Source organism: Oncorhynchus masou, unplaced genomic scaffold (genome assembly GCF_036934945.1).
Source record: "Oncorhynchus masou masou isolate Uvic2021 unplaced genomic scaffold, UVic_Omas_1.1 unplaced_scaffold_8151, whole genome shotgun sequence".
Lineage (NCBI taxonomy): Eukaryota > Metazoa > Chordata > Actinopteri > Salmoniformes > Salmonidae > Oncorhynchus > Oncorhynchus masou.
Window position 1 is genome coordinate 1 of NW_027014626.1, and position 13160 is coordinate 13160.

The 13160-nt window shown below is 49.3% G+C and overlaps 1 pseudogene; it reads right to left on the bottom strand.

Moving 5' to 3' along the window:
* Positions 1 to 78: 78 nt before the first annotated feature.
* LOC135537556 (serine/threonine-protein kinase LMTK1-like) lies at positions 79 to 12326 on the bottom strand (annotated as a pseudogene).
* Between the last annotated feature and the right edge of the window lie 834 nt (positions 12327 to 13160).

Below are 13160 nucleotides of genomic sequence, written 5' to 3' on the forward strand. Positions count from 1 at the left end.
ACATAAGTATTGATCCAAGACTGATCCAATAAACCATTGCATTACTGTTCAAAATGTTGTATCAAGTCTGCCCAAATGTGTCTAATTGGTTTATTGATCCATTTTCAAGTACAAAACTGTGCACTCTCCTCAAAGAATAGCATGGTATTCTTTCACTGTTACTGTATATTGGACAGTGCAGCTAGATTAACAGGAATTTCCGCCATCTGGCCATATCAGATATGTCTATGTCCTGGGAAATCTTCCTGTTACTTAAAACGTCATGCTAATCACATTAGCTCAACCCTCCCATTGTGGGGACACCGATCCCATAAAGGTTTTAAAGTTGTGACTGAAATGGCCCATATTCCCTATATAAGTGCACAAATATGAGTATTTTTCTTAGTGCACTATACAGAGAATATGATGCCATTTCAGAAACATACTCATATTGGTAGATAAGAAATACTAGGGGAAAAGTCTCTCTTCTTGCAGAATGTGAAAAACTTCAAAGGCAGGCAGAGAGAGAGAAAAAATAGAGTTGGCCCTTTTAGTGACTCAGGAGAATCAGGGCAGTGTATGTATCAAATGTCTTAGAGAATGAGTACTGATCTAGGATCAGGTCCTGCCTGTGTGATCTTGTTTATTGCGATCTAAAAGGCCAAACTGATCCTCAGTCAGCACTCCTGCTTTGAGACGCTTGATACATGGCCCCGGAAGGAGAGGAGAGGGGTACAGCAGTAGTAAAACCAAGTCAAATGAAACATGTTGATAACATTCATACATTATTATGTGAGATGTGTCAATCTGTAACCGTCCTGTTGCAATGTCTGTACACCTTGAACACCTGTACAGACAACCATCTCTTTCATGTAATAAAATAGACCTGCATTAGATGGTATAGGTAGACCGGTGACAAACACAGCTTCACGACAGATATAGTATAGACATGTAGTTGAATTGAAAGGCGCTCTTGCATTTAAACATACAGGGCTGGTTTCCCAGACACAGAATAAGTCCTGGTCTCAAAACCTATTTTAATGGTGATTCTCTATTGAAAGTGTTTGTTAGTCCAGGACTACGATTCATCTGGGTCCAGGAAAACCATCCAGAAGAGATATTATGACCAAAACAGTTTGGCTGTGGCTTCACCTGGTTTGGCGTCCCAAATGCTCTATGGGCCCTGGTTGAAAGTATGAAAGTAGTCTACTGTAAAGGACCCATTGGGTCCTGGTCAAAAGTAGTGCACTATAAAGGGAATAGGGTGCCATTTTAGGATGCAAATCTCTTTCTTCTATTCATCCCTCTTTTCTCTCCCTCCGTCACATTCCACTCACTGTATCGCTGGTTAAATGAAACGTGAGCAAAGCTACTGTATGAATCATTACATGGGCTAGACAGTAATGTATAATGCTTTATAGCGTCCTTTATAATGCATTATAAAACACTAATAATGTTTTGTTACCAATTGACCCTTGAGTTTCCAGGGACAGACACAAACAGGGATCCTGGGTCACGTTCATTAGGGTACTTAACGGAAAAGGTTTTGCAATGAAAAACGTTAATGAGCGTGTCTTATTGGACAAGTCGGACAAGTGGGCAGCAGGTAGCCTAGTAGTTAGAGCCAGTAACCGAAAGGTTGCTGGATCGAATCTCCGAGCTGATGAGGTAAAATCTGTCATTCTGCCCCTGAACGAGGCAGTTCCTCGGTAAGCTTTCATTGTAAATAAGAATTTGTTCTTAACTGACTTGCCAAGTTAAATATATATATATATATCTCATTTCAGTACTTTTCCCCCTAAGGAACATGACCCTCATGGATCTATGCTGTAACAGATCCATTACATTAACATTACAGTGTTCTCCGCCTTATATTTTAGTCATGTAGACCCAACACAGGGGTGACCTGAAACGTAAATGCAGGTACAGTAGATGTATTTTCAACATTGATCTTTAGGTGGTGCTACGAACAGGCTCCTTCAACGCTCGGCTCAAATGGCACTCTTATCAGGTTTTGTTCAGTACAAAAAAAATGTGTTCCAATTTTCATGGCTTCTACCCTAAATACATCTACTTTAGAGCTTGTCAACTGGCCTAATAATTCTAATGGAGGAAGTGCATTTTGAACAGATGTGGAGGTCTTCATTGACCAAAGAGAGGACCCTTACCAAAAAAGATTGCCATTAGAGTGCAGTATAACTGCAGTTTGCTGCAAAGACAGTGTCCAAAATAACTTTTTTTTACTGCCGTCATTTGGCAGTATAACTGAGGTTCAACTGCAGTATAACTGAGGTTCAACTGCAGTATAACTGAGGTTCAACTGCAGTATAACTGAGGTTCAACTGCAGTATAACTGAGGTTCAACTGCAGTACACTGCAGTTATTCTGTAATTAAAGGCATCCAAAATACCACAGTTGACTGACTGCAGTTACTGCACTTTTACTGCAGTTTCAAAACGGCAACCTTTTTTTGTAAGGAGAGGAGTAACTACCGTTACAAAGAACTGTGAAACAGACACATAACAGTGTTACCAAGTTGTAAGCAGAGCCATATATATTATAACATACATAGATTTCAACAGGGCTCTGGCTCTAATGATCTGTTAAGGGATAATCAACCAGAGGCTATGCGTTCTATGGAAAATAATGAACGATGTGGAAGGTGTGTTCCAGCTGACTTCACACTATTCCAGTATGCATAGAGCCCCAAGTTGATTATCCCTTTTATACCAGGGCTATAATTGAACACATTTGCTGCTAGACATGTGTTAATTGGCCAGTAGAAATGTGTTTAACATCCACTGAAGTAGCTAGCAAGTTTACTAGACAGCGACAGTGGTTGCCTTGGTAACCAAACAAACTGACTTGCTAGTTTAGCGAACCAAACCATCAGTCCTAGCTCGCCATTATGAAAATCAATTCAAACATGCCAATAATGTTTTCAATTGAACTTTTGCTTTCAAAAGCAGCTGAATCATATAGTATGTAAGAACGAACCATTCTATCGTGCAAATATACCGTGAGTTATACGGAAATAATGCACGCTCTAGAATGCCCTTCAAGCCAATCAGAAACACATATTCAATGCTATGGTATAACATCATACTAATACATTTTTATCCCTGAACTAAAACATCAGCAAGACAGTCCACCTTCCTGTGGTTTTGTCAAGGGGGCACAGTAGGTTTCGCAGTACCCCCACCCCTATTCCTCTGTCATTTGTAAAGGGGAGGTTGTCTTCATCTTTGAACCCCCACAGAGAGCAGCTTCCTGTGGGGCGGTCATCAGCCATTATTCAACAGCTCCAGGGAAGCACTGTAACACTGTTCTAGAAGATCCAACCAGCCGATGAGCAAGCAGATGGAGGACCAAAGCAGCCAATGAGAGAGCAGCAATGAGACCAAGTCTGTCATTTTTTTCATTTTTTTTGTCTCTTTTTCCTTTTCCCCAAATGACTTGACGCTACTGAAGTCAATGGTGATTTGAGCAAATAAGTTATTAATAATTGTCATAAGTGTAGATGTTATATATCTCTAATACATCTATATTATCAGTCACATACTGCTTGGTTGTGGTCCTCTCAAGACTCTGTCATCATTCCTACAGCTATCTCTCTGTCTCTCTCTGGAGTAATAATACAAAGTAAGAGAAGGAACCATTTAAGGTGTTTGTCTGCATCCGAAATGGCACCCTGTTCCCTATGTCTTCCACTATTGTTGACCAGGGCACATAGGGAATAGGCTGTCATTTGGAATGTAGATGTTGTGTCACTACGATACAAGGCATTGGCTCATACAGGGTCCTCAGGTTCTGGAGATCCCAGGTCTGAACACCTGGTCGTCATACTAGGAGAGGAGGTATACTCCTTCCTGTCATGGAGAAGACCCCTTCAATCCTTCTTTCACTGCCTCTCCATCTTCACTGCTCCCTGTGAGACAAGAGAAGAGGATTCGTTAGCGCAGATGTGGCGTTTTCCCTTTTCACACTGTCGTGTCGACCTGAGCTGTACTGAGCTGGTAACATAGTGTCCTGTTCACAACACTGAGCCCAGGCTAGCTTTACTGAGCTGGTAACATAGTGTCCTGTTCACAACACTGAGCCCAGGCTAGCTGTACTGTGCTGCCCTTTCCTTTGACAGAACATTGTCCACTCCAGCAGCTATGGTGGATGTATAACAACACCAGCTTAGTACAGCTAGCCTGGGCTCAGTGTTGTGAACAGGACTCTATGTTACCAGGTCAGTACAGCTAGCCTGGGGTCAGTGTTGTGAACAGGACACTATGTTACCAGCTCAGTACAGCTAGGCTGGGCTCAGTGTTGTGAACAGGACTCTATGTTACCAGGTCAGTACAGCTAGCCTGGGCTCAGTGTTGTGAACAGGACTCTATGTTACCAGGTCAGTACAGCTAGCCTGGGCTCAGTGTTGTGAACAGGACTCTATGTTACCAGGTCAGTACAGCTAGCCTGGGCTCAGTGTTGTGAACAGGACTCTATGTTACCAGGTCAGTACAGCTAGCCTGGGCTCAGTGTTGTGAACAGGACTCTATGTTACCAGGTCAGTACAGCTAGGCTGGGCTCAGTGTTGTGAACAGGACACTATGTTACCAGCTCAATACAGCTAGGCTGGGCTCAGTGTTGTGAACAGGACTCTATGTTACCAGGTCAGTACAGCTAGCCTGGGGTCAGTGTTGTGAACAGGACACTATGTTACCAGCTCAGTACAGCTAGCCTGGGCTCAGTGTTGTGAACAGGACTCTATGTTACCAGGTCAGTACAGCTAGGCTGGGCTCAGTGTTGTGAACAGGACTCTATGTTACCAGGTCAGTACAGCTAGGCTGGGCTCAGTGTTGTGAACAGGACTCTATGTTACCAGGTCAGTACAGCTAGCCTGGGCTCAGTGTTGTGAACAGGACACTATGTTACCAGGTCAGTACAGCCCTGGGCTCAGTGTTGTGAACAGGACTCTATGTTACCAGGTCAGTACAGCTAGGCTGGGCTCAGTGTTGTGAACAGGACTCTATGTTACCAGGTCAGTACAGCTAGCCTGGGCTCAGTGTTGTGAACAGGACACTATGTTACCAGGTCAGTACAGCTAGCCTGGGCTCAGTGTTGTGAACAGGACTCTATGTTACCAGGTCAGTACAGCTAGGCTGGGCTCAGTGTTGTGAACAGGACACTAGTAACTACTACAGTACTACAGTAACAGGGGAGTGTTCAACAGGACACTAGTGACTACTACAGTACTATAGTACCAGGGAGTGTTCAACAGGAAACTAGTGACTACTACAGTACCAGGGGTGTGTTCAACAGGACACTAGTGACTACTACAGTACTATAGTACCAGGGGAGTGTTCAACAGGACACTAGTGACTACTACAGTACTATAGTACCAAGGAGTGTTCAACAGGACACTAGTGACTACTACAGTACCAGGGGTGTGTTCAACAGGACACTAGTGACTACTACAGTACTATAGTACCAGGGGAGTGTTCAACAGGACACTAGTGACTACTACAGTACTATAGTACCAGGGGAGTGTTCAACAGGACACTAGTGACTACTATAGTACCAGGGGAGTGTTTAACAGGACACTAGTGACTACTACAGTACTATAGTACCAGGGGAGTGTTCAACAGACACTAGTGACTACTACAGTACTATAGTACCAGGGGAGTGTTCAACAGGACACTAGTGACTACTACAGTACCAGGGGTGTGTTCAGAGGACACTAGTGACTACTACAGTACTATAGTACCAGGGAGTGTTTAACAGGACACTAGTGACTACTACAGTACCAGGGGTGTGTTCAACAGGACACTAGTGACTACTACAGTACTATAGTACCAGGGGAGTGTTTAACAGGACACTAGTGACTACTACAGTACCAGGGGTGTGTTCAACAGGACACTAGTGACTACTACAGTACCAGGGGTGTGTTCAACAGGACACTAGTGACTACTACAGTACCAGGGGTGTGTTCAACAGGACACTAGTGACTACTACAGTACTATAGTACCAGGGAGTGTTCAACAGGACACTAGTGACTACTACAGTACTACAGTACCAGGGGAGTGTTCAACAGGACACTAGTGACTACTACAGTACCAGGGGTGTGTTCAACAGGACTGACCTTCAGAGTTCATGTCTGGATTGGGGACGTGTGTGATGGAGAAGCGGGAGCGGGACACGCTGAAACGGGAGAACTGTGATGCTGCTGTTACTGCTACTGGCTTGTCCTCGGGAGGCTTGGCAGCAGGGACCGGGATGGGATGGGAGACCGGTGGCTCAGCTGTAGACGGACTGGACAACGGGCTGGTCATCAATGGGATGTCATCCTCACACTCAAACCCACCACCTGAATATACACACACACACACACACACACGACACACACACACGACACACACACACACGACACACACACACACGACACACACGACACACACACACACACACACACACACACACACACACACACACACACACACACACACACACACACACACACACACACACACACACACACACACACACACACACACACACCACACACACAGGAGAGGGGGTTTAGAACTGATACAGTATACCTGACTGTAGCTTGTGGATTCCCTCAGGGATCCATTCTTAACCCTCTTGGTCTCTAACTGTTCTTGTATCCCTCAGGGATCCATTCTTAACACTCTTGGTCTCTAACTGTTCTTGTATCCCTCAGGGATCCATTCTTAACACTCTTGGTCTCTAACTGTTCTTGTATCCCTCAGGGATCCATTCTTAACACTCTTGGTCTCTAACTGTTCTTGTATCCCTCAGGGATCCATTCTTAACACTCTTGGTCTCTAACTGTTCTTGTATCCCTCAGGGACCATTCTTAACACTCTTGGTCTCTAACTGTTCTTGTATCCCTCAGGGATCCATTCTTAACACTCTTGGTCTCTAACTGTTCTTGTAACTGAAAGTATTTTTCACTCTTACCTTCTTCTGACATGTTGCCATCAGAGTCCTCTGAGGCGTGTGGTGCCATGTCCGGGGTGTGGAGGTGGTGGCCCATGGTGGGGGGGTGGAGGTGGTGGCCCATGGTGGGGTGGTGGTGGTGGTGGCCCATGGTGGGGTGGGGCTGGAGGTCCGGTTGGGGGTGCTCCCCGCCTGAGGCCTGGCCACAGGACTCTGCTCCTGGGGGAAACGTGAAGTCAGCCAGCTCTCCTGTGGGGCTCTCCTGGAGGTGAAAGACAAATCAGTCAGAAAGTCTCAAATACATCTACCAGTACAGAAAACAATAATTCAACTGGCCCAACTTTAAACACCACTTTTATGTTGTGTGACTGCTTATAAATGATGTGTGATGCAGTGGTTATAAAACTATGAATTCTCTATAATGCGTGGTGCCTTTTTTTTAATCCAGAATGAAGTATTGCCATTGATTGACCATAGTGATGTCACTATGCTTGCAGAGTGACTGACCTGGTCGAACAGGAAGACCGTGACGTCATCAAAGAAGGACACGGCTTTCTTCTTCCTGTCCAGCTCGTCACAGAAGGACTGTGTGAGGAGCTTAGGCATCTTGAGGAGGCTGCGGAGGTTTCTGGCCCCACTACTATCGCTCACCACCACCGGCACCCCCATCACCTAGTCAAGTCAAGTGAGTCAGTCACAACACACTTCACATCAGTGTGTCTAAAATCCTGGTCCTGGGAACCCAAAGTGGAGCACATTGTAGTTTTTAACCCGAGCATTAACACACCTGATTCCACTATTCATGATGAGTTGATTAGTTGAATTAACTGCGTTAGTACTTGGCCTGAAACACATAATGTTCCTCAGGTTTGGGAAACACTGCTTCACATGATTAAAGCTCCATTCTACAGCGCGAAACGGCCACCTCCAGTTCACAGGAGGCTGCTGAGGGGAGGACGGCTCATAATAATGTCTGAAACGGAGCAAATGGAATGGGATGGAATCCATGGAATCATGCGTTTGATGTCATTTGATACTATTCCACTTATTTCGCAGCAGCCATTACCACGAGCCTGTCCTCCCAAATTAAGGTGACACCAGACTCCTGTGGTCGGTTTGTGATACTACAACAAAAATACATGACTTCAAACAATAAACAGTGTTTTTTTTCCTCTCTGACATCATTGCACGTCATTGCATAGCAGATAGAACAGCAGAGTATATACTACCACTCTGTTTCAGCACCATGCTGGATGCTTGTTTCCTCTGAGCTGAAATGATAGGGGGTGACCAGTGGCCAGTGACCAGTGGCCAGTGACCAGTGACCAGTGATCAGTGACCAGTGACCAGTGGCCAGTGACCAGTGGCCAGTGACCAGTGACCAGTGACCAGTGGCCAGTGACCAGTGACCAGTGACCAGTGACCAGTGGCCAGTGGCCAGTGGCCAGTGACCAGTGGCCAGTGACCAGTGACCAGTGACCAGTGGCCAGTGACCAGTGACCAGTGGCCAGTGACCAGTGACCAGTGACCAGTGACCAGTGACGCTGCTGCTCCTATTGCGGATCTCAGGTTTACAATAGAATAACATCATGTAGGAAAAAGGGGAACGTGAATATAACCAATGTATAACCAACCTCCCCCTCACTGTCCTCCTCGCTCAGCTCCTCCTGCAGGTTGTAGCTCCGCAGCTCCTCCTCTGACTCACTGTCGTCTGACTCCTCCCCCTCTGTTAGAGGAGCTCGCCTCTCCACCTCCCGACACAGCTCCTGAGTGAGGGGGAGCAGGAGAGAGAGAGATGGAGATGAGATGAGGAGGCCAACAGGACCGTTCTGGTGTCTGCTGTAGCCAGCCTTCTCCTCCTCCTCTCTTCGTTCTCCTCCTCTAACTCCTCATACTCCTCCTCTTCTCCTCCATCTCTCTCCATCTCTCCATCGACCTGATTAAACTCTGGCATGTCCTCCTCAGTCGATCCCTGCTCTCCCTCACTGTCCTCCTCCTTCTCTTTCATCACCTCCTCTCTGTAGTCTATGGTAGAGTCGGAGCCCAGGGACTGGATGGGGGAGTAGTCATCCTCTGAGGCCCTGTGATGGTTCTCCTGGTCAGGGTGTCTGGCTGAAGCCTCCTGCACTGTGGAGGAACCCTCAGACACCACGGTGGAGCTGCACCCAGATGCCGGCTCCTCGCCACTGTGCTCAGACTCCAGGCCTACAGCATCGTCCGGGGCGGACTCCTTGGCCAGACAGCCCCCCATCTGAGGGGGGAAGGGGGCCAGCATGGAGAGGCGCGGGCCGGGGGCCGATGAGGGAGAGGAACCTGTGTTAGTGTCAAACACCACCACTCCATTTGTGTTTGTGTTTGTGTTTCCTGTCAGGTCTGTCAGGTCACGGTAACCGTCCTCTCTCCCCGTCTGTGGTTGGAGTTCATCTCTCCTCGCCGACCGTATCCTCTGTTTCGAGGCTGTGTGCCCCACAAAGTCCTTCTTGTCTCCTGGACTGGAGAAGAAGTTACTCCCTTCATCCTGGGGACTCCTCTCGTTCTCCGCGTCGTAGTCAGAGAAGTAGGCAGAGTCCACGAACGGATTCTTGTCACTTAGTCCCTTTAGCTGCAGCTCAGTGCAGCCAGAGGAGGAAGAGGTACACAGAGTGACCCCAACCCCATCACCCAGGTCCACCTGCTGAAGGACCATGTGGTCCGACCTCGGCCCCAGGCTAACCCCACCGCGGGCCAGGTGGCTCCCACCGAGGACTGGGTGTTGTTGCTGGTTTCCTTCGCAGTCCAATAGGAAGTCCCCATTCCCACCTCCCTCCTTTAGGATGAACTCTGGGCTTTCATTGTTCTCTGTGTCGTAGCCACTGTCCAGGGACTTGGGGAGGAGAGATGAGGAGGTGAAAGAAGAGGAGGTGAAAGAGGAGGAGAGGGAGGAGGAGGTATGGAGAAAGACGTCATCAAGGCTGAAGGCCTCACAGGGGCTGGCGGTGGTAACCGACAATGACAGCGACAGCATGTCCAGGGTGTCCACGGAGTCGGGGGTTCCCACCAGGTTCTGCAGGGAGCGTCCGTGGGGGTGGCGGGCGGGGCTTAGATCGTCTCCGACCTCGTCAGCATAGTCCAGGGAGTAGTCGGCCAAAATTCCAGAAGTGATATCTGTTATGTCATCGTCCTCATCGTCGTAGCTACAGTTGCTGATATCCACTAGGCTGATGCTGGAATGACCGGCCATCTCCAACCCACTGTCCAGCCCTCTGCTAGCCTCAAACAAGGACCCGACCGGCTCCAGCAGTACCCCTTCAGGGTGGGCCAACCCCATCCCCAGCCTCCTCTCCCCCACACCACCAGACATCACCTCCACTGGACCTCTGTCTTTAACATGTGAAGGTATCTCCCAGACATTACCCCCCTGCTTCTCTGTCAGGACTGCCTTAGTGCTGAGGCCTGTGCGAGTGTCAAGCTCCATGTATGTGGACGGAGATTGGATATAGCCTGTTCCTGGGATCATCTTGGGATGGGAGAATTTCCTCTCTCCTGTAAACAGAGATGGGTTTTTACTGTGTCCCTCTACAGACACCGTAGTTGTAGTTTTGGTGGTGGGGACGCTTGTCCTTTACACCACCTTTGAGGTTAACACACTTGACAGCAACAGAAGAGCTGGAGAGAGAGTCAACAGCTACACCTCTGAGATGATCTAGGGTAGAGTGGTCTGAGAGACACACAGGTTTATCGCTAGCTCCGTGACACAGGTGACTATATGTAGTAGCACTACTGCCCTCACTGGGTCTGCTAGAGGAAGAGCAGACTGCGCTCTTCTCCCTGTGGCCTCCATATAGCTGAAGGCTCTGGAGCTGTGCTGCTGGCACATGTTGCTACTGTTACACGAGCCAGTTACAGTAGAGGAGTGTGTCGTGGTGTTGGTGTAATGGAGGTCCAGATAGCTGTCCTGTGATTGGCCCGTCTGCCTAAGGTCAAAAGTCATGCTGTTGTTATTGGCCGAGTGGTTGGAGGTCCAGTTGGTGGCTTCTCTCTCAGAGAAGAGATCACCATCGTCGATGTCCCCAGCGTCACTTTCTCCTCTCTTCCTACCCCCCACCAAAAGTCCCCCGTCCCCTGTCTCCACGTCAATGCTAATATGGTTAGCCATGGGTAGAGTCTTTCTGAGGGGACCCATCATGTCATAGTAGCCTTCACTAACCGTCCTCCTGGCTGTGGTGGTGAAGCCTTGGCTAGCCTCGAGGTAGGGGTCACAGTGTCCCAGACTAGGGCTACTCAGGCACTGGGAGTGGGAGGACCCCACCCCCAGAGTGGTTTCCAGCCTCCCCATTGGATGATGCAGGTTCAGCTGGGACATTATGGGCGTGTCCTCTGGTGATTGGCAACACGTCTCTCGAATGGGCGACTGTTCACAGTAGAAAGCCTGTCTCTGATTGGGTGAGAAGTACTGGTGGGACGGCCCCATCTCCACGGGACTGGCTGTGCTGGCTGTCTGTCTCAGGAGAGGCTCCATGGTCAGGGACAAGGCCGGGCTATTGTCAGAGTCATGGGTACTGTGTTTACCCCCACTGCTATCGCCTGCTGCTGCTGACCAGTAGGCACTGGGCTGGGACTGGGACTGGGACTGGGACTGGGACTGGGGCTGTGGGGTTCTGCTCCCTGAGGAGAGGCTGCCATCCTCAGCCTCCAACCCAGGGCTGTAGTCAACCACACTATCATCCAGGTTGATATTACACTCCACCGGCTCCTCAATACGGATGTAGTACTCACTGCCGACCGAAGGGCTGTGAGCGCTCAACACCGGCACCACCCCTACCCCCGACCCGGACCCCGATCCGGAGTGGTCGGACTCGTAGTAGGATGGGGAGACCCCCAGAACAAGCCCTCCACCCCCTCCGTCCCCTTTACAGCTGCCCGAGGTGGAGGTGTTCCCGACGGGGTAGTATACGTCCTGGTAGTGAGGGTTGCCCTGGCCCAGAGGCCCGCTGGTGGATGAGGAACAGTATGGCTGCTCGGCTCTCGCCTGCTCCCACTTGTACTCAAAGTTGAGCCCACCATAGCTGGTCTCTGTCACGTCAGGATGTCGTCACCGCTGTCTGAGTGGAAGCTGTCGTGGGAGAAGTGTTCCAGGAGAGGGAAGGAGTTGCGGGAGGTGGAGGCCGGCTCCAACTCACGTCCCCAGGGATAGATGGTCGGGCTGGGGGCAGGGACAGTAGTCTGGGCTAGTGGTGGAGGAGCTGGGCGGTGTGGCTGTGGGTGGTGCTGCCAGTCAGGTTGGGTCTCAGGGAGTTCCAGCGCTGTTCAAAGTCCTCCTGGACTCCACTGGCCCCCTTGGCACAGGTGAGAGGAGGTGTACCTCACTGTTGGGTCTCTGCTCTGGCTGCAGCCAGCAGAACTGCATTACTTCATACCTGGGGGGGGGGGCAGAGAGGGAGGGATGTGGGAGAGAGAGAGGAGGAGGGGGTGGGAGGGGGAGCGATAGAGCGGGAGAGGGAGGAGGGGGAGTGACAGAGAAGGAGGGAAGGAAGGAGATAAAGAGGGAGAAAGGGAGGGCCAGAGGGAGGGGGAGACAGACAGAGGGAAGGGAGCAACAGGCAAAGGTAGGGAGGGAGGCAGATAGAGACAGAGGGAGGGAGGGAGGGAGGGAGAGAGTGAGCGAGGAGGGGGGAGGGAGGGAGCAACAGAGAGAGAGGGGGAGAGAAAGAGGGCAGAGGGAGGGACAGAGGGGAGGGACAGACAGACAGACAGACAGAGGGAGGGAGGTAGAGCGATAGCAGAGGGAGCGATAGCGGAGGGAGGAGGGAGGAGGAGGGAGGGAGGAGGAGGGAGGGAGGGAGGGAGGGAGGGAGGGAGGGAGGAGGGGAGGAGAAGTGTTACTCTGTAATTCTGGAGGTTCATCAATAGTCCATTTATTATGAAAAATTGCTGTATCACACTGAAATGCTACCATGGAATTGATTTAAAAACAGCAATATGATGAGGAAGTCCTGCGTCAGCTGTTTCTGGCCGCGGTCTTACAATCTGACGAATATATACAAGCCAGATACAGAAACGGTGATTGGAAAGATTGGTCAGCATATAGGAAGGTATGTGTCTCTGTGTGTGTCAGTGTTAAATCCGCAGGTTGTTTTAAATGAGTAACATGCTTGATAGAAGGAACACTATTTGCCAGACATCCAGAGAAGGATGAATACATACAGTGGGAGAACAAGTATTTGATACACTGACGATTTTGCAGGTCTTCC